The sequence below is a fragment of the Diuraphis noxia genome, unplaced genomic scaffold (genome assembly GCF_037042655.1).
Source record: "Diuraphis noxia isolate RWA-SAM2 unplaced genomic scaffold, SU_Dnox_SAM2 contig0002, whole genome shotgun sequence".
NCBI lineage: Eukaryota > Metazoa > Arthropoda > Insecta > Hemiptera > Aphididae > Diuraphis > Diuraphis noxia.
Genome location: NW_028301712.1, coordinates 68,380,618 through 68,400,753, shown reverse-complemented (window position 1 = coordinate 68,400,753; position 20,136 = coordinate 68,380,618). Strand labels below are relative to the sequence as shown.

At 30.7% G+C, this 20,136-nt stretch overlaps 1 protein-coding gene across 3 annotated transcripts in view; it reads left to right on the top strand.

The window, feature by feature from the left end:
* Window positions 1-1,846: 1,846 nt before the first annotated feature.
* The window catches only part of LOC107166281 (synaptotagmin 1-like), a 42,768-nt gene continuing 24,478 nt past the window's right edge, over window positions 1,847-20,136 (top strand). The window contains exon 1 of one of the 3 annotated variants that reach the window (XM_015514879.2): window positions 1,847-2,383. The gene's annotated coding sequence lies outside the window, so the exon portion shown is untranslated. Of the gene's footprint in view, window positions 2,384-4,663; window positions 4,986-20,136 lie in introns of those variants that run through there. The other 2 variants (XM_015514877.2, XM_015514878.2) reach the window with 2 other exon arrangements.

Below are 20,136 nucleotides of genomic sequence, written 5' to 3'. Positions count from 1 at the left end.
ATTAGAACAAAAGTTAATTCATCTATCAGGTCTTCCTATTATATTCTGTATTCTACTATATGATATGCCCAATATATTAATAAATACCAATAATAATAAATTTAATAAAAAATATTATACCTATATAATTCTTATAGTATAAATTCTATTCTATTGCATCATTTATACATTTATATCAAATTATATTCTTCTAATTTGTTGTAACAACTCGTGAATAATTATGCATTATTAACTGTTAAACTGTTAAAAATGTTAAAATATGTTATCAATTAGTTAGATGACCTTGTCAAAAACACTTTTTAATAATAATAAAAAAAAAGCGGTAAGTGGATGTCGTTCTGCTGTACATTAGGTGGTGGCCGATGGGGTGGACCTCTGACTAGGGTGGTAAGATTTGAATTCAATGATAGGTATTATTGTATACGAAAAACGATTCTGAACGGAGATGATTTGTAAGTCTAGGATATATTATATTTAAATATTGTCATAATATTATATTCTATTTTGAAACAAATATTTTATTTTTCAATTAGGACGCATTTTGCAAAAGGCATGGTTAATCAATTTTTCCAAAAACATTACATGTAGTTATCATAATTCATACTACATTTTATCATTGTAGTATCTATTTTCTCTTTATAAAACAAATAGATTAGTAGAAGATCAATACATTATGATACATAGAGTACTCATACAACGACTTAAGGTTGTATAATAATAATAAAATGTATAAATTAGTATTTACCGACTTATTTCAACAGAACGGCCAATAGTCACAATTTGAAATTTAGTCGATAAAATAGTGAAATTTATTTTTCTCACTTTTTAAACTACTACACTTGGACCCCCAGTCATTCAGGACTGTTAATATTTGACTAGCAGGCATAGATAAACGAAATTTGTTGGTAATCTGACAAATATCAAAAGATGTTTGGCTGTTTGGGTATGATTGTTGTGCAATAGTCACACAGGGACACATTCAGAATTACCCAAAAATATGCACAAATATTTGTATCTACTAAATTGTTTGTTTGTGAATAGTCCATATTACTTATCGACCATCTATGTTATTTATATATTATATATGCTAGGTTATTAAAAATTCGAAATATAATTATTCAAAATCGTATTTCATAATTATTGCATATAAAACTTTTCCAAGATAGCGTGAAGTAGTATTTATAAATAAATGTGTCTGATCAAAAATATTATGATATCGATCGACGGTCGATAAATGGAAATGCAGTGAAATATAATTTGGTCCGTAACTGGTCACCTAAATAATTGAACCAATAAGTAACATCTATTATTTCTTTTTTGTTTTTTCTAATTGGTCTATATTTTATCAGACCAGAATTTTCCATCATTAATTGTATCGAAAAATTCTGGACTCTGTGTGAAATCATCCAGAAGACATTTATCGGGCACTTACACTATCCAGTAGCCCCTCGCGAGAGCACATCTCGCTGTACCACGGCTGGGTCTGTGTCTCCTAGGCGGGAGACGACCCAGTCGACGAGAGACTAAACGTCTAGCAGTTGTCCCGGTGGCGTGGGCAAGAACGACGAGTTACGAAAAAAACGTAGGAGTGGGAGAGCTATGGAGGAGGCGTAGAAAAACTCAAACATACACAATACTCGAGGGCCGCGGTGGTGTGCGTAGGCGAATGTTCAGTCCGCGTGGAACGCGAAGGGTGGACGGGGGTGTGAAAAGTGCGTGGGGGTCGGGGAGACGTAAAACTTTCTACGGCTGTGGGCGCGCAGGCCTAGCTCGCGTGCGCCGACCGTTGCGCGTACAACAGCGGCGTTTCCTTTATCGATCGCGCGCGCGCCAGGCGGCCGACCGCTCCGCTGGTCCAGTCTCTCACGGTCGTCGCCATATTGCGACGAGCTTTACACGCCGTCAAACCACGACCTGCCCCCCAACCCCGCCGAAGACGACTCCGACGACTCCGACTCGGCAATGGACTGAAAACGGGACAAGCGCGGACACAATCGCTGCAGCTATTCCACCGCCTACACGTCGTCACGGTTTACGGACGGACATCCGTCGGGACGGACTCCGCGGCCGCCGCCGTTACACGCCGAGAGAGGTCCACCGCGCACGTCCTGCAGCAGGGACGGGCCCATTTATAGTAGTTAGTCGCGGTGTACGCGAGTACCGTGCGCGCGCGGTTCGTCATTGAGTCACTGTTCCGTCGTGCGTGTGTGCGTACCGGGTCGGGCGAGACAACGTGCACGCTTTAGATAAACACTCCTACCTACCTCCGTACAGTCACACGGGACCACCGACCGCGCGAGAGTCTATCGCGCCCGCCGAAGAGAAGTGAGCGGAGCCGGTCGACGACGCAATATAGCTTTTGAATTTGGACACGACAACGCGGGTAAGTCGTCCCGATGATGGTGATTATGATGGGCTGATGTGGGTAATGATAATATAGGTAATACTGTGTGTGTGTGTGTGTGTGTGTGTGTGCGAGAGGGAGAGAGTATAGTTCTGGAGGCGCGTGTTTACTTACGGATATAGTTATTTTATATATAGTCGCAGGCGGAGTATGACCCATTTACCGATTTCCTCGACGAAAAAACCACGCGAGACGCATGGAGGGGTGGTAAACGACAAAATCTATTGATTTTGCACGAGTGCATTAAGAGTTGTATAATATAATATGATTTAAGAAACGAGAAAAGCAGCGTAGTGTGCCTCTTGAATTACTATGATGTGCATAGTGAATTAATATAGGTACTGTCCAAAGTCCAATTGTTCTTATTGACATTGTTGTCTAACAATATCGTCTCGTTGACACAACCATGACCGCTGATGTGGTTCCCTTTAGTCGTACCGCCACGCCACGCTAGAGGAAGGCACACCCCTAGAATGTAGGTCACGCGCGGGGTCAAACGCGCTTCAAAGTTTGGTATCGGTGGTGGCGTGGTGGCGTTGGCTATGATGCGTAGGAGGTAAGGGAGGAAAAGTGGTTATACGTGTACTCGACAAACATTGGAAACTGGGTTGGCGGGGGTGATCAGGACGTAAACGCGTCAAAACACGACGACCGTAATATTAATATTTTTACGTAGGTAGGTAATTAATATCTATCGCAGTATCGAGTTTTTTCATTATTATTTTTGCTGAAACGATGAAATCCACATTATCTGTATGAGCGACGACGATAATATTCATGTACAAATTTTGAATTATAATGATTCTAGCATAGTATCACGTCATGATGTTTGTACGTATGTTTTAACTTTTTTATTTAATTAATACTCACTTTAATTGTTAAATTGTTACATTATTATACCTACGAAATATATGCAAGTAAGGTTAAGTTCATTTACTAATAATCATTGTCCTGACTTTTTAACTATGTTTGGCTCCTTGTGATATCTGTTATTATTCAGTCATGCTTTTATTTTAATACTTAAATCGTAATTCAAACATATTACATATTATGTTATACATTTTTTGTCAAACCATTTACTTTTTTTAAATAAATGATATATACATGCATACATACATGTGTGTGAGCACGTGACTACAGTGGCAGCTCTGCAGAGGTTGTATGTGTTCCGATTTTCAAAAAGAACCGCCTCTTTGGTCTAGATTCAAGAAAAAATATTCATATTCTTTGAATAGAGAATATTGATTACTTATATAATAGATACCTACGATTTTGGCTTTTGGGTATCTGCTTTTGTATTTCTATTTTTAAACAAATTGGTTAGTATTACTAATAAAGTAATAAACACGAAAAAAGGTTCCATTAAAAACGATTACATCAAACGACCAAACCATAATATTATGCTATAATATTATAAGCTTTAATAATAATAAAAAAAACTTCGTTACTCTTATGTACTCACCAATAAATGAGTTAGACAATCGTTATTTTTCAACCCTTTGTACCACTAGTCGTTACTAGTTTTTAAAATTAAGGCGTTGTACATTAAAATAAAATATTCTACCTCTATGGATGAAGTCTAGTCACACCTCACTCATATATGCATACAATTACAAAAACACTTTATAAGCATTTGTTGTACTGGTCTTATACATACATGAATATTGGCGTGGTTAATCTTATTCGAAAGAAATCAGTAGGTAACCTAACTTACCAAAGTGTAACAACTTACACTCAATGTTTTTCTTCATACACGTGTGTAACAACTAACAACACGAACATTCCCGACGAGGCGACGACGAATATTATTTTCGAAGATATTCGTTATAACGGCCATCACCGAACCGAGTTATAACAATCCTCTCCACCGTCATATCATTACAAAATATGACGTGTATCACAATATGATAATAATAATAATATTATTATGTGGGTTATGGTCGTCGCAAAACGCGGATGTATCGCGTAGGCAGCAGCGATAGCTGTTAGGCATGAAGTGGTATGATATATTTATATACGCCCGTGTAGGATATGTATGTGTGTAATATTATTATATTATTGTGATGTTCGGTTTTATGTTTTTTTTTTTTTATTGTTTTTTATTTGTTGTCGCCGCGATTCGGCCGCGTGTGTGCAAAACACAAAATGTCGATCGATCGGCCGTCGTCGCCGTCGTCGTCGCTGCTTCGACCGCCGTTGCCAATGCCGCCGCGCCGCTTCCACAATACCAAGTGAAGTGTTGTTCCAGACAGTATCAGTATTGCAGGGCCGCTGCGGTCGGTTATAATTATATTATTATTACATTAGTCTCCGTAGATGCTATAAAATAAAACAATAAAACGTTTTATCGTCATTAGATTTTTTCGGTTGTAATAATATAATATATATCAACGTCATGATATACTAATAATAAAGTCATACTTAAAGTCATACTTAAACTGACCACTACTAATATTTTACTCATATTATAAACCTAATTATTGAATAGTGCTAATAAGTGTTGCGCGGCGTGTATCCGATTTCTTATACCGACAGAAGCCGGCCGGATGAGCGAGCGACGACGAATTTAAGAAAAATAAAGGTAAACGCGTGAATCCGACAGACTGCGATGTTGTTTTTGATGGTGTTCGCCCTTCGAGTGCGATGGTACATTACCTCAAGACCATAGCTAGGGACTGGCAAGAGAACATTTGCCAGGGGCGTGATTTCATCGAGTGGGCATTCTGAATTTAAATATGACAATTACGAAAATCAAAAAAATCTAAAAAATTGTCGTTTATTTTTAGCGTAATTGAATGAGAGGGCGCAAATTTGGTTTTCTGATAGGAACACTACTGGTTCTTGCTACAATCTTGCATTACCTATACGGCTATACACAACATAAATAATTATAATCATACTTAAACGTATGTTTCGTGGTAACGAGAGTCCGCAATCAGTAGTCGGGCAAAAGACGTACAATATATACACAGAATATAGATTAAGGTTTCGGACTGACCAGGAAAATTTATATTTTGCGGCACAAAAGCAGCCTCGTATTATGAAAAATACAATAGGCATAGGAAAATATTAAGTTCCTACACATAGAAAGAAAACCCTCATTTAACTGTATTTATCGAGAAATTAGCCATAATAATTCAAATATTCAAATATACATAATTTCTATCTGAACAATCAACATCGTCAACACCTCTATAAGATACTTATTAAATTACTCGACGCACAATTTATTATTACCAATAAAATCTGTATTATACAGGGTGATTCTTTTATCAAACAACACTTATATGGTGTTTGTGTGTAAATACCACCTAACATACACCTATAACACACAAACACCACCCAATACCACCCAACTTTGGGAGGCTATATCTTGTAAACGGATTAACGAAAAATGAAAATTTAAACGTGAAAATTCATTGAAAAAATAGCCTTTTTAGTTTATGAAATTTTAAGTATAGGTTGTCATTTGAAAATCAAAAGTTGATAATGGTTAACCTGATAAATATAAGGGTGAAAATATTTAAAAAATATATAGTTCTAGAACAAGATGGTTCTAAAATTTTGAAATAATGAGTGTTGTTTGATAAAAGAATCACCCTGTATAGTATTATTTTTTATAACAGTATTATGATATTCTTTTATTATAACGTATATAGAATTTTATTTTATTTCCCGATAATACCTTTGTATCAAAACCCCAATTAAACATACATCTTAATTATCATTTTATTGGTTGTTGTATTACCGGTACTTGTGACTTTAGTGCATTTAGAGATATTTTATACTCAAAATCTTGTTCAATGTGTATTCGTGCATTCCTTTCATTATAAATATAAAATAAAATTCATATTTTTACCCAAGTATACAGATTTTAAGTTTTTACTTATCGTGTATAACTAAATATTTTATTACTTTAACAATATTTTGTTGATAAATCAAGATAAAAAAAAATCCTTTATTGTTTGAAATAATATTAATAAATTAAATAACGTACAAAAGGTATGATTCAGTTGTTGTGTCTACTATACCTACAGTACATACATATTTAATCCTCTTGAAAAACCATTTTAACTTACGTGGTTCCCGCAAAAAATATTGTTGAAAAAATGTCCTCACTCACTCACATGCCATCTTGGCATCTTCTCTCATTGTATTTTATTATTTTTTCTATAATTGCTGGAAAATTCATAAAACCTCTAAACCTCTAAACGTACCATATATTCATATATCAATCTGGGAATGTGTTGCTCAATGTTTTTGAATTTTTTATAGTTTATTCTATCACTCTCTTTTTTCAAAATCTTTAAGCCCCGTTTAATATAAAATATAAATTGACTTCACAATATCATATCCAATAAATGTTTAACACATATTTAACTAATTTAATCCACTCTTGTATATTATTATACTTTTGTTTTATGTTTTTGCATATTTATAGTTAAAATAAGTATAAGCCTTAAGTATATATATATATATATATATTACATTGGTAAATTGAATATTTGAGAAGTACATAACGTACTTTTTGACGTTGATGTCCATTAGGTGTATTATGTAAATTTACAAAATGTGATTATATTTAACATAGATGTACAGTATGATCATGATATTAGGTACCACTGAATATTTCAGCTGAGTTACCTTGTATAGAAATGGGATTTTGTGAGGTGATAGGGAGTACTTAAATACATATTTTCAGATCAATTTCAAATGTTTAGCTCTCTCGGTACGCGCATGTGCAATACAACTTGCCTTTTTTTAAATGGAAACCCAAATTTTTTTTCTGAAGATTCAGTAGAATATATTTTTTTAAACGTTTATTGTATAAAAAGTTTTTTTATATTTTCAAAACAGACCAAGTTAGAGTAAATCAAAGTTTGAATTTATGCATAGTTTGTGTTAAATTATATTTTCACTTATAACCACTGGAAATAATTAAATTAGTGTGAAATGATTAAACATTATTTTTGGTGTATGATATTTCATCAGCTGCATTTATTAAATATCTAACGAAATAGTTATAACGATTATAGTAATATTAATATTATAATAAAAATAAAATGTATTAAATAAATTTATCGTATGAATTGTTCGAAATTTTTGCCATCATGTTCTAAACATGATTCAAGTCGTCTCAAAAATCTAGTCGAAGTTGCCGCCTTAACTTGGTCCTTACTCAAAATATCACATGCAGCCTGTATTTTTTTTAAGTTTTGAAGATTGACAGTTGAATCTGCATAAACTTGCATGTCTTTAAATATCCCCATAAAAAAATCTAATGGCGTTAAATCTGGGGATCACGCAGACCAAATAACAATGTCATTAGTTCTTATTCATCGGAAATATCTAATTTAAATGTTGTCTATCAATAATTGCATTTTAGAATACTGTTCAATCTTACTGGAAAACATACGTTCTCGAGTATCTAGTAAAACATCATCCAACAGTCTTGGAAATTCTTTGGTTAAAAAATTAAGATATCATCTGCCATTAAGCGTAATACTATCATAGAAGAATGGTCTCATTAGCTTTCCACCAACCAACCCACACCATAAATTAACAACATCTACTAAATTGTTGAATGAATGTGTTTGATTATTTCACACTTGTTTAATTATTTCCAGTGATTATAAATGAAAATATCATTAAACACGAATATTATGCAGAAATTCAATTTTTGGCTTACTCTAACTTGGTCAGTTTTGAAAATAGAAAACAACTTTTTATACAATAAATAAAAAAATAAAAAATACTCTACCCGAATCTTCAGAAAAAAAATGTGGGTTTCCATTTAAAAAAAGTAAGTTGTATTGCGCATGTGCGTACCGAGAAAACTAAACATTTGAAATTAATCTGAAAATATGTATTTAAGTACTTATTACCTTTTCTCCCGAAAACCTCATTTCAATATTATTCAAGATTACCCTGCTGAGATATTCAGAATTAACTAATATTGTGATCACATTGTATATATATATATTATAATATACAGTATATTCAACTATGTATATAATTTGATAGTCATGGACCATGCAAGTGGTTGAATTTGAGCTAATAGAGAGATACAGATCAATCTAAAATAATTTGATCCATATAGTTACCTACTCAATGTTTTGTGCCATGGTAAAGGGTGTGGATGATTTGACTTATGATCGTGATTTACTGAGCATGTTAGGTTGGTGTTCCATTAAAACTCCGTGGTTATTCGATATAAATATAAAACTCCGTGGTTAGTCGATATGAATAAATGATCGGATATTAAGATAATTTCATACTGTTAAAGTTTCAAGATGATTATTGATCTTGTAATACAGTATCAGTTGTATTATAATATAATATTAATTGGCCTTAGCTCTTAGTTGATACAAATGGCTAAAGAACGAATTGTTTTCATGTATGATTCATCCACTTATCCAAGATTCGTTTATCAAGTCGCACTCTCGTTGACTGAGACTCCAAACTACCGTTTAAACACACCACTGAATAGCACAACAAAAATATTTTTCACAAAGCCCCGAAGGCCGAAATTACCAAGCCCAACCTAAGTTAGGTGATACCTAAGTATACTATTACTAGTACAACACACACACCGACACACACACATACATACACACATAGTATAATATTTTTTATATATATACATAGTGTAAGTATAAGTACACACAGTGCAAACAAATTGATCGTGCAAACTGTTTGTTTTCCGAAGACGAAATGGCTACAACGTGGGTTTCTCATTTGTTGACACTACGTGATGTTTAAACACTGCAACCGCGAGGCATAATATAAATGACAATACAATTTAGGCACAACGATTATAATTTTTAGTGTTTTGGTGTGACGTATCTATACATAGGTATAATAATTTATAGGTAGTTTATTAGCCGTAGGTATAATGATGTACGCATATCGCTTTGTATAAAATCGAATCGGTGTACCGTGTACCCACTATAATATACATAGGCAGTAACCTATATTAGATATATTGTATAATTATTACAACGAAAGTTACAATAGTGAATAAATTATATTATTTTAATATTTAATATTAAAATAAATCGCACAATGTAAAAATAACACAATATCCCCCATACAATTGACCACCATCATTTCTTCTAAGCACACGTTGGTATTCAAAATCCAAAAATAATCACAAATACCTAGATCTCATTTTTTTTTTTTTTTATTATTTAAATTACCGCTACTACAACCAATATATTAATCCGACTTCCTCGATAAACGTATTATAAATAATTATATTAATTATATCCGCGAACTCTAAACTTATTTCAAATAATATCTTGTTTTAATTTACCGATAAACACGCAACGTTTTTTTTTTTTTTTTAACTCAATGTCTATACTATATAAGACATAAGTTATTAATTCTTTTATCGTCATAATAATATAATTTAATTTACACTCATTGCTAAAATGTACCTGAAAAACGGATAAATATATTCGAAGCAATTTAACATGTGACTCATTTATTTTCAAAGCTCTGTTTTTCCATTCACCTTTACATCCCCGTGTAAGTACATTAAATTAAATACTAATATTATGTGAACTTAGTAGGTATACCTATACATAAGTTTAATGAAACGTATTTCATTGTGTAAATCTACCTACTTATACAATTCATGTGTTTGTTGTATATTAAATTGTATACAGTAGATACACATAATATGTGTTTATTATATTATACTGATCTTGTAATAAACATATAAGAATATTATTAATATTATTCTATTGTATCTTAACTGAGAATTTGATTCTAACTAAGACAATACTGTCTAATGCAACTAATTATAAACCCCGAGGACAAAGTAATATATATACATACATAATACTATTAATTCTCTCGATTCAATTTGCATTTGTTTTTGCACTTCTCTACGATGTTGTCGCTACAGCAGCTCTGTTGGGGCTGATGGTTGAATACATTTCCAATTCACCGAGTCGCAAATCTCTGATCCTATGACCCATTTATTCATTTTTAGTTTAGATGTTGAAAATAATACATTGATGAAAGCACAACTTTTGATTACATACACACTTATTACCCCAATACTAATAATTAAGTTTTATATTTTTAATAACATAACTTAATATTAATTATAATTACTTTTATAAGAGTTTTGACTTGTATTGCTTCTTGATGCATTTTGCATGTATTGTTATACTTTCAATATCCATTGCAGGTCGCACTTTTATCCAGAGTAGCGATTTTTCAATGCATCTTATTTATTATGGTTGTCGTGACATGGCAGCATTTAATAATAATATATGTGTTATTCTTCCCTTACCTAGCCCAAAAAAAAAGATATAATGTGACACGTATAATATACGTTTTGGTTCCGAAATGTCAAATGGTTCACACAAACTACCTATCCAAACAGCTTCCGGTATGATAATATTATATACTCAACCATCAGTTCCTACCTATATAATATAATGTTTTCGTGATAAAATTTAACATACCTAAGTGCTTTTACATCTTTAGTTGTTAACAGTACGAAACTTTATTCAACATGATAGGTATTAACATATTTTCTGAAATAATATATAATTATTGATTCAATGAGCCGTAATTAAACGACTGACAATATTTGCCTTTTTGTATCATAAATAATTAATATTCAATCATACATATAGGGTGTCCCGCGAGGAATAACCCATTGTGATATATCCCTAAATAATGTAGATATCAAAATTATGGTTTTGTAGTAAGACTCGCAGGGACAAGAACAACAATTATTTCATATTTTAATTTATTTTTGTGTTTTGGTAAAAAAGTTAAAAAATATATTTTTATATTTAATTATTTCCAAAAAAATCAACTATAGCCATATTGTAGAGTTTATTTTTCTGAAAATATACATATATTAACGTTTCAAAATTTTATTTTCATTAATTTCTTTATTTTTAATTTAGAAACAAATCGCAAATTATTTAACACCGTAGTGTCATCAAACATGTAGCACGCATTTTGGCGATTATTTAGCGCAGATATATACATAATTTTTTTTTTTAATTGAAATATAAATTCAGCATTCTTTATATTTTGACAGTTGATAAAATAATAGCCATAATGAAAAATGAACAGCGATTATTCAAATAAGGAGTTAAGGAGAACAAATAAAATTCTCAATTAAGAAACCTGGAGAATCGATAAATGAAAGCACTAATTTGGGTCACGTGGGGGCATATTACTAGCACCTATATACAGTATTATAGCTCAGTAGTTCGTACGGTACGAATACGGTAGATACGCGTGATCAAAATAAATATTACACAAACCAATGTAATTACTGGTTTATCATCCCGATGAATGTGTGGCGGCGTTTAATATTTAATAATACGGTGTGAGTAAAAATCGTTATATAAAACACACATTTTATCAGCTAGCTGCGATCAAAATATTATTATGGATTACACGCGTGACAAACACAAAATTTAAAAGTACATTAAACATGTTCGCCGTTTAAAATGGACACGCGTATCTTTATACACCTCTATAATGTAGGTAATAATGTTGTAATAATAATGTTTATAATGTCATAAAAATGTGGATGTACAACAAAACGGATTATTATAACATGTAGCAGACATTTCCTTTTAAATTCAACCACCGATATTTCGAACGAATCTATCTACGCGATAATGAATTTAGTATTTTTTTCCCCTCGATACGAACATATTATCTATATACTACGAGTGAAGTGCAGGTTGTACACGGTGACATATATATTTATATATAAAGATACAAGCTCAAGAAGAGTTTTCAAAGCTAAAAGGGCACTCGTCAAAGAAAGAAAATCCTACCATATAATATACATCATTATATGTTTAGATTTATAAAACAATGGGATTTTACATCGTCTGCCATCACAACCGAAGGGTCCAAGTTTGATATTCACCATCACGCGGCATGAGTAGAGCACACACACACATACCCGCACACTGATTTTTATCACACTACAAACCATATCATCTCCTTAAAAACAATACGCATTAAATTGAGGATGTACATGTGTGTGTGTGTTGTAGAGGTATGGCGTACGTATATTTCGTGACTAATTGGTAGTAGACCCTTCGGTGGCGATAGTATACGAACATAACAATACATATGCAATGTGAAATTCGATTTAATTAAAATGTCAGACTATAATAATTATTATGATCCGTCTATAGATATAGGTATAGATATAGGATAATAATATTATTCGATGACGATAAAATAATATAATATCGAATTTAAAATATTAATATAAATTTCGATTTATATCGCGGAGGGTAGTGCAGATGTCGGATATGAAATATTCCCCTCAGGGTTTGAGCAGACTGTGATATATTCATAATATTATAATATTGCTCAATTCACAAGGGTTTGATGTTCGTTTTTTAAAGCGAACATAGACGTGCGCACATGGCCAGCGGCGACAGCGTCGTCGTATTCTGGCCCGTTTTCATGACTGAACCGCGGTTAGTGCCGCCCCGGGTGCGGTATCACATGTGCGCACGCATGCCCGCGTAGCAGCAGATGGGAGTTAAATCGAAAAATCGACCGAGAAAATCGCTGCTATAACATTATTATTATATACGTATTAAGCGCCGAGAAGGAAAGTGCGTGCGTCGATTTCCACGTTTCTGTGTTAGTTGATGGAGGAGGAGGAGAAGGAAATAGAAACGGAAATAATACGAAAACGTGAGTTTTCATTACTCATTCGCAACGTGACATATCATTTTATATCCATAATCTATATTATAATAAGTAATAACAATACTAGTTTTCACAGCACTGCTATAGTTTTATGCAAATCTTAATTCGCCAAAAACGATGGTTTGAAAATCCCAAACTCAGATCTTTAATTTTCTAAAATATTTTATATATAACCGATGACATTAAATCAAACTATCCGGGTTTAGATATACAATTAAATAACCAAAATCCTAGTGGTTTTAAATCTCCTAGATTACCGATATTCGGTGAAACGGAAAATCGTTTACCAGCGAATATAACCGATTAATGTGAGTTATATACACTGTTTTTTTTAAATTTTTTTGATCAAAGAAGTCAGAATTTGATGACTCCTCACAAAGTGCGTGCCTATAATAATAATAATAACGCTGATACTCTTATAATATCATATAATATATAGTCATCAGTCATAAGCACTACGATAACGAAAATAAATTAGGAAATCTAACATATTTTTTGTTTTCTATATCCCATCAAATGCATTTTTTAAGGCAATATGACGTCTGTCATAACGAAAACAGTGCAGAAATGCGATATGCAATTATAATATATTTATTATTTGTGTTATGCAGACATGGTAGTGATGCGAAATGGACAGTTATTATATTGTTTTATCGAAACTATAAAATCCACCAGAACTTTGGCACACTATAATTTGAATAATAAACCATATAGTAACAAATCAAATTAATTAACTCGTAATAATTTCGTTTTTTTCTCCAATATCAATCTTCAAATACTTTTTTATAACACGAACCTACAGGTACTTACACCCCATTTATGAATATTTTTTTCAAACGTTTTTAATTCTATTGCAGGGGATATATTATTATTATTAAGCACGTAATGTATTTTAGATAAGCTTAAAAATCAAATATTTGCTTTCATTGATTAATTTTGAGGTAATTTGTGAAATCGGAAAATCAATTATACTCATCACATAATAGCGTTGAAAGACAGTTTTTTTTTTTTACGAAAAATATAATAAAATTGACAATAAAATATAATATGATTTTATACCACATCCGTGGTATTTATCGATTCATTTTACAATTACGTAAGTACCATTCAATTAAAAAAATGATTCACCAAGCTCAACTACATATTTTCCTTTAGTAATGAATTTATAATTAGGGTTCTTGGACTTTTTTAAGTAGGCATACTTCACTAATCATATTTTCAAATACTTCATTTTTTCTCTTTTAAGGAACGTCCATATAAACTTCTTTTTTTCAAATTAGGACCAACATTTTCTGTTAGAAATTATGAAACAAGTGATTTTTTTGAAAATTTTTTATTATAATATTACAAACAAGTAGAAAGTAATAAAATGTTGATAGATAACTTTAATTTTAAAGTCAGCATAGCCCTCTTATATTTTAAGCCTGTTATGATGGTCCTATATTTTTCTTATTACACAAACCTCAAAAACTACTAATTTGAATTTTGATTTAGGATCATTGACATTTTCAAAAAAAATAGTTTACTTAAGAATATACAGGGAAAAGGGTATTTATCGTTTGAAAAAAAGTTGTTATCGCCAATGGACACTCCTTGAATGGAATAAAAATTTAAAATTTAAGAAATATGGCTATTTCGTGTCATTGAATATTCCAAAATCAAAATTTAAAAAATGCATTGTTGAAATGCAAGGAAAAAGGGGTGATCGTACTTAGGTGTGTATGTGTGCACCGTAGTGGCGTAGTTACATTATTCATATTTATGTACAACTATACATAACTCGTCCAATGATCTCATTACTCACGGTTTTCTCGTTATTTTAATCAACCAGGCTTCAGGCGAATACTTTTATGTTCTTATAGGTATACCGTACACACAATTTAATCGACATTAGATCGCACAAACAACGTTAATAATTCATGAAATCATGACCCTTTCGTATTCACATGTATAATATATAAATTTATTAACTACCTACCCACCCACCTACCTTAATCGTTTTACAGCAAAAAAATATTTTAAAATGTATTTTATTATTTTGCTCAAAATCAAATTTGCAATTGACTCGAGAAGTAATTTTAAAAACGGTTAAAAAAATGTAATAAGTTAATGATTATTATTTAATAAATATAATTCAGCAATGAGTATTCTGTAAGTTTAAAATATTTCTACGTTTAACAAACTTACGGCACTTCAGATCAAACTCCAAGCGCTAAATTACAAATATAGGTGGACAAACATCTAAAATATAATCTAGTTGAATAATTGCATGATTTTCATTTATAAAAATCTGAGAAAAATTCGTTAAAATATAATTACAATAGATAGTTAATAATGTAATGACATTTTGATTTTCGTAACTAAATAAATAATGTTATGATTTAACTATTAAATATTTAATAAATTTGTTTCTGAACTCAAACCTCATTTAGTTATAACTCATAAAACAAAATATAACACGTTATAAGTTACCTGGGGTGGTTAAACATGATGAAAGGATGTTGATATGAAGACGATGGTAGAGGGATACTTGATAGTAGATAGATTATTTTAATGGAGTATTCCTAAGGAGTCAATATATGAAACTAATATATTGATACCTATATAGATAAACAACACATTATTTATTTCATTATTTTTATTTCACTTACTTTGATTGCTTTGACTTAAATGTTTAATTTGATACTTTTAAAAATAAAACTAACAAACACTGAGTATTTCCTTAAATTTAATTTGTTCGAACTAATCTATTAACGTCCATATTATTTGAGGATGTGCATTATTAAAAGCAACGCAAAAGTATATTTATTAGTTCTACACACCTATTACTTTTCTGTTTATAACACTTAAGTAAGTCTAACAATTGTGTTTTATGATTCTATTTTTTTTTTTTTTTGTTAGCCACTAATATTAAACTATTATAGGTCATAGACATTTCTTTATTCGGGAACTTGTCTAATGTTTTCTTAAAACTGTTAAACTTACAAAGTATATCTGTGAGTTAACTGAAAAATAGTTGAGCTGCTATGATTCTCCCTTCTCCATATTCTTCTAAAATTATTTTCCATAACATGGTTGAGAAATTTCAGAGTAATTTGATATTGCAGTGCAATTTAGGAATACAATTCAGTCACTTCAAATTATCGCATCGAAATCGAAATTCATTAGTTCTAATAATGGTTTCTATTTCCGATTCACAACATATACTTCACTCTCTCTCTCTCTCTCTCTCTTCCGAGTACCAATATAATATATAATTATGTAATAGTCGCGTAGTAAATTAAAAATTAAAGCCAATTAACTTTATTTGTTAAAGTACAAATTGACTATTTTATTTTTATTGTAATATGCTGCTTAATTGAGTCTAAATAATTGATAACATTGTCTATATATAATCACTTTGATTAAACAATATTTCATTTGATTAGGTTGTATTATATTCATCTAGGGGAAGTAAAGAAAAGTGAAATAAAGTGAAAACAATCCTTTCTCGGTTCACCGCAAAACACGCAAATAAACATGCATTGTACTGCACGCTAATTGGTATGATGTTTATGTATAAAACCATAAAAATGATTCCAATAATAAATATATTACAATTATATTTCATTATTTCAAACAACCGTAACCCTCTACCCTTACGACCTTATCCAATATAACTTTTACATAAGAGTAATATGTTATAAATTTATAATTATATGTGTATGTATATAAATATAATAGTTATAAACATAGTAAACACTTGCAACACACGTATATAAATGATACAATAAATTTTTAAACTTTTTGTAATTAAATTTTATCATAAACATTACAGCTCAAATTACTATCAATAAATTAAATATACGATATTATAAATTAGCACGTATCCGGTATCAATCTACATGGGAGATCTATAAGGATTCAATATTTTTATTATGAAATTACACAGTATTATTTTTAAGAATATTATAATATTGAAATAATTTTTTTTTAATTTTGAGTTGTTTGATATATTTCATAAAATCATCATGGTGACCATCTGATCAGACTGATTTCATATCTGATTAGTGATTATGAATATTGTATTCCTGATCACGATATATGAAAAATATAAATATATATATATAATATATATATAAGATAAATAATAATTATGTATTTTATGATAATTTATGTTATGTACTATAACATAATAATGTATCTATAACATTTTCCATTTAAAATTAAACTAAGTAAAAGTGATTACTATACTTTCCCTTAGTTTTAAATTAAAATTTTATTTTTTATTTTTCATCAAAATGAAATATTTCAAGAAACTTTCATACAATATTTATAAAAAAAATATATGAAATTTTAGAACCCTAATAAAATAACATAGGATTGTAATAACTTTCTCCCACGGATACGCCACTGATTATAATATATCCATATACTTTATGTATTTAGTGAGTTATACGGTTAGGTATTTCGGTTAAGTAAAAGATACATACAATATCGCATGATTCTGCAGTCTTAAAGACGAGATCAGAACAAATAAAATTAATTTTCACCGCCAGTAATGGGAACCATGGTGTGTCTTTTGGGGTAATTGCCACAACCGTTCGAGTAGATGTAATTCAGGGATGGTATTTTGCACCAAAATATAAAAATATAACTTGTATTTTGCATCACATCTAAAAGTTAGTTTTGGTAATTTGTTGCCACAACAGAAAACGAAATGGAATATAATGTAATCTGCGACACACTTTTAACTTCAATAATTTTTTGAATTTTCCAGCTGATAAATTAACTGATATCGCATTGGCTATACGATAATATACTGACGCATGCCCTATACATAGTGTTATGTTCTACTGCTAATAAGTAAAGACGAGATTGATCACGTATATTCTAAGACTAAAGTGCATACTATACTGAAATATATTTATTTATAATTTTAATATGACTGATTTTTATGCTTTTTAGTACCCTTTTTAATAATTTTTAGTAATTTTAGAGAAACATAACTATTAAAATAAACCTGATTGATAAGTTATTAAAAATACAAAATGTTAATCTGTTAAAACAAAGTATTACTTTATTTGAAAGTGGCGCAAATAACAATTTTTTAAGGTATAAAATGGCGCAGATTACTTATTGCTCTTATATTTAGTTTTATGTGGCATAATGAACGAGTACCTACAACCTTAAAAGTGGCACAAATTACTTGTATATTTTTTAAGGGTTATTTTTGGCATAAATTACATACGCCCAATAATTAATGCAACGTCATTAGCATAGTAGTATATTACTACATATACATTATACAATATACATATTATATAACACACAAATAATGTGTATATATATAACGTTAAGTCATGTGTGATAGTGCAGTGTCATCACAAAATCATGTTTTTGATAGGGTTATTTTCCGTCACAACAATTTCACCTTTGTACTAAATTTGTCTCTATTACAATTATTATATTTTGTATTTAGACATTTTTCAAACGTTTTTAGTTGTATCATATCATATTGCACCCGATACCATGCATTTATACACTAAGTACGAAAATATTGAAATCAATATATCACAAATAATACAACACGTAACAAGTAATAAATATAATATAATAAACGTGCGGTGCAGATTGCATTATGAAAGTTGCAAATCACATAACACGCAGACACATTTGGTAGGTACGAGTACATATCGATTTTCCAGACGGAGGAAAAGTTTAAATTCAGTAAAGTGTAATTCAATATAATAATAGAGTTAGACGAGGAAATGAGCAACTAGTTTCTCCAGTTTCTACTTAAGAGAAATAATAAATCTGATAACTATGATGAACTGAGAACTTACAACTTAGAAATACGAATGCCATTCACGCTCCATTTAAAGGTGCTTCATGAAGTAAGCATGCGTTCAGTATCGTACACAGAACTATTCAGAGATGAGGGTTTTTTTTTATTATTAATAACGCATTTAAATTAATTTAAGTAGTGATACCAAAGAGACAAACAAAGAACACAATTGTGAGAGGTGTAACCCTTTATCTCCGCCACTTCATATGATTTGCTATCTCAAAAATCTCCCCAAAAAAATCAAAGATCCCCACTGATCTGTGAGTTCCAAAAAATAAGGGAGCAGTGCAACAATTTTGATATTTTAAGCGTTAACATAAAATCACTATAAAATTGTTAGCCAATATACACATACATTCCTCACTTCTCTGAAGTACTTAGATGATATAATAAATAAAATGTGTGAATACTTAATCAAATTATGATTTCCATAATATGTATATGTCAAGTCTATGACGTCATATGGCTTATGTAAAAGATTCAAAGCGCAAAAATTAAAACAATGCGTATTGATATCACTTGAAATATTTTTTATACGCAAATAAAATATTCATATAACTTAATATAGACATCACTATCATTGCTTTGAAAAAACAAGAAAGTTTTTGAAAATCTTAAAATCGTGAAATTCTATAGTATTTTCTATCCTGAATTTTGTGATCCAAACTAATATTAAATTTTGAAAATTTATAAGACGCTGGAGATAGAGATGACACGCAGCAGTGACATGTTTTGTATTTTATTCACATATTGTGGTTGATCACACGTGTTTCCCAAAATATCACATAAAATGTGTAAATCGCATCACATACGTTATGTATAAACAAGCATATCAAAAATGTATAATTATGTATCGTAATATTATAATACACAATAGGTGGTTTTGTTGCCATGCATATAAATTATACATTATGACGAAAACTAAAGTGACTTAATGCCACGTCATATTTTAGCAAGATATGCATTATTATAATGCTAAATATGAAAAACTGAATGCATAGCTGTATAGAATTTCCACCTTACGGATGTGGTATCCACGATTGTTACTTAAGTTAACAACGCATTAATTTTAAAATGTTTAGTCTTACACTATTGTCCATGACGTGTACCGTACACTATAATAATATGTTTATTATGAATTTAAAAAAAAGTTGTACCCGGGTACAAAATCGAAATCTATACA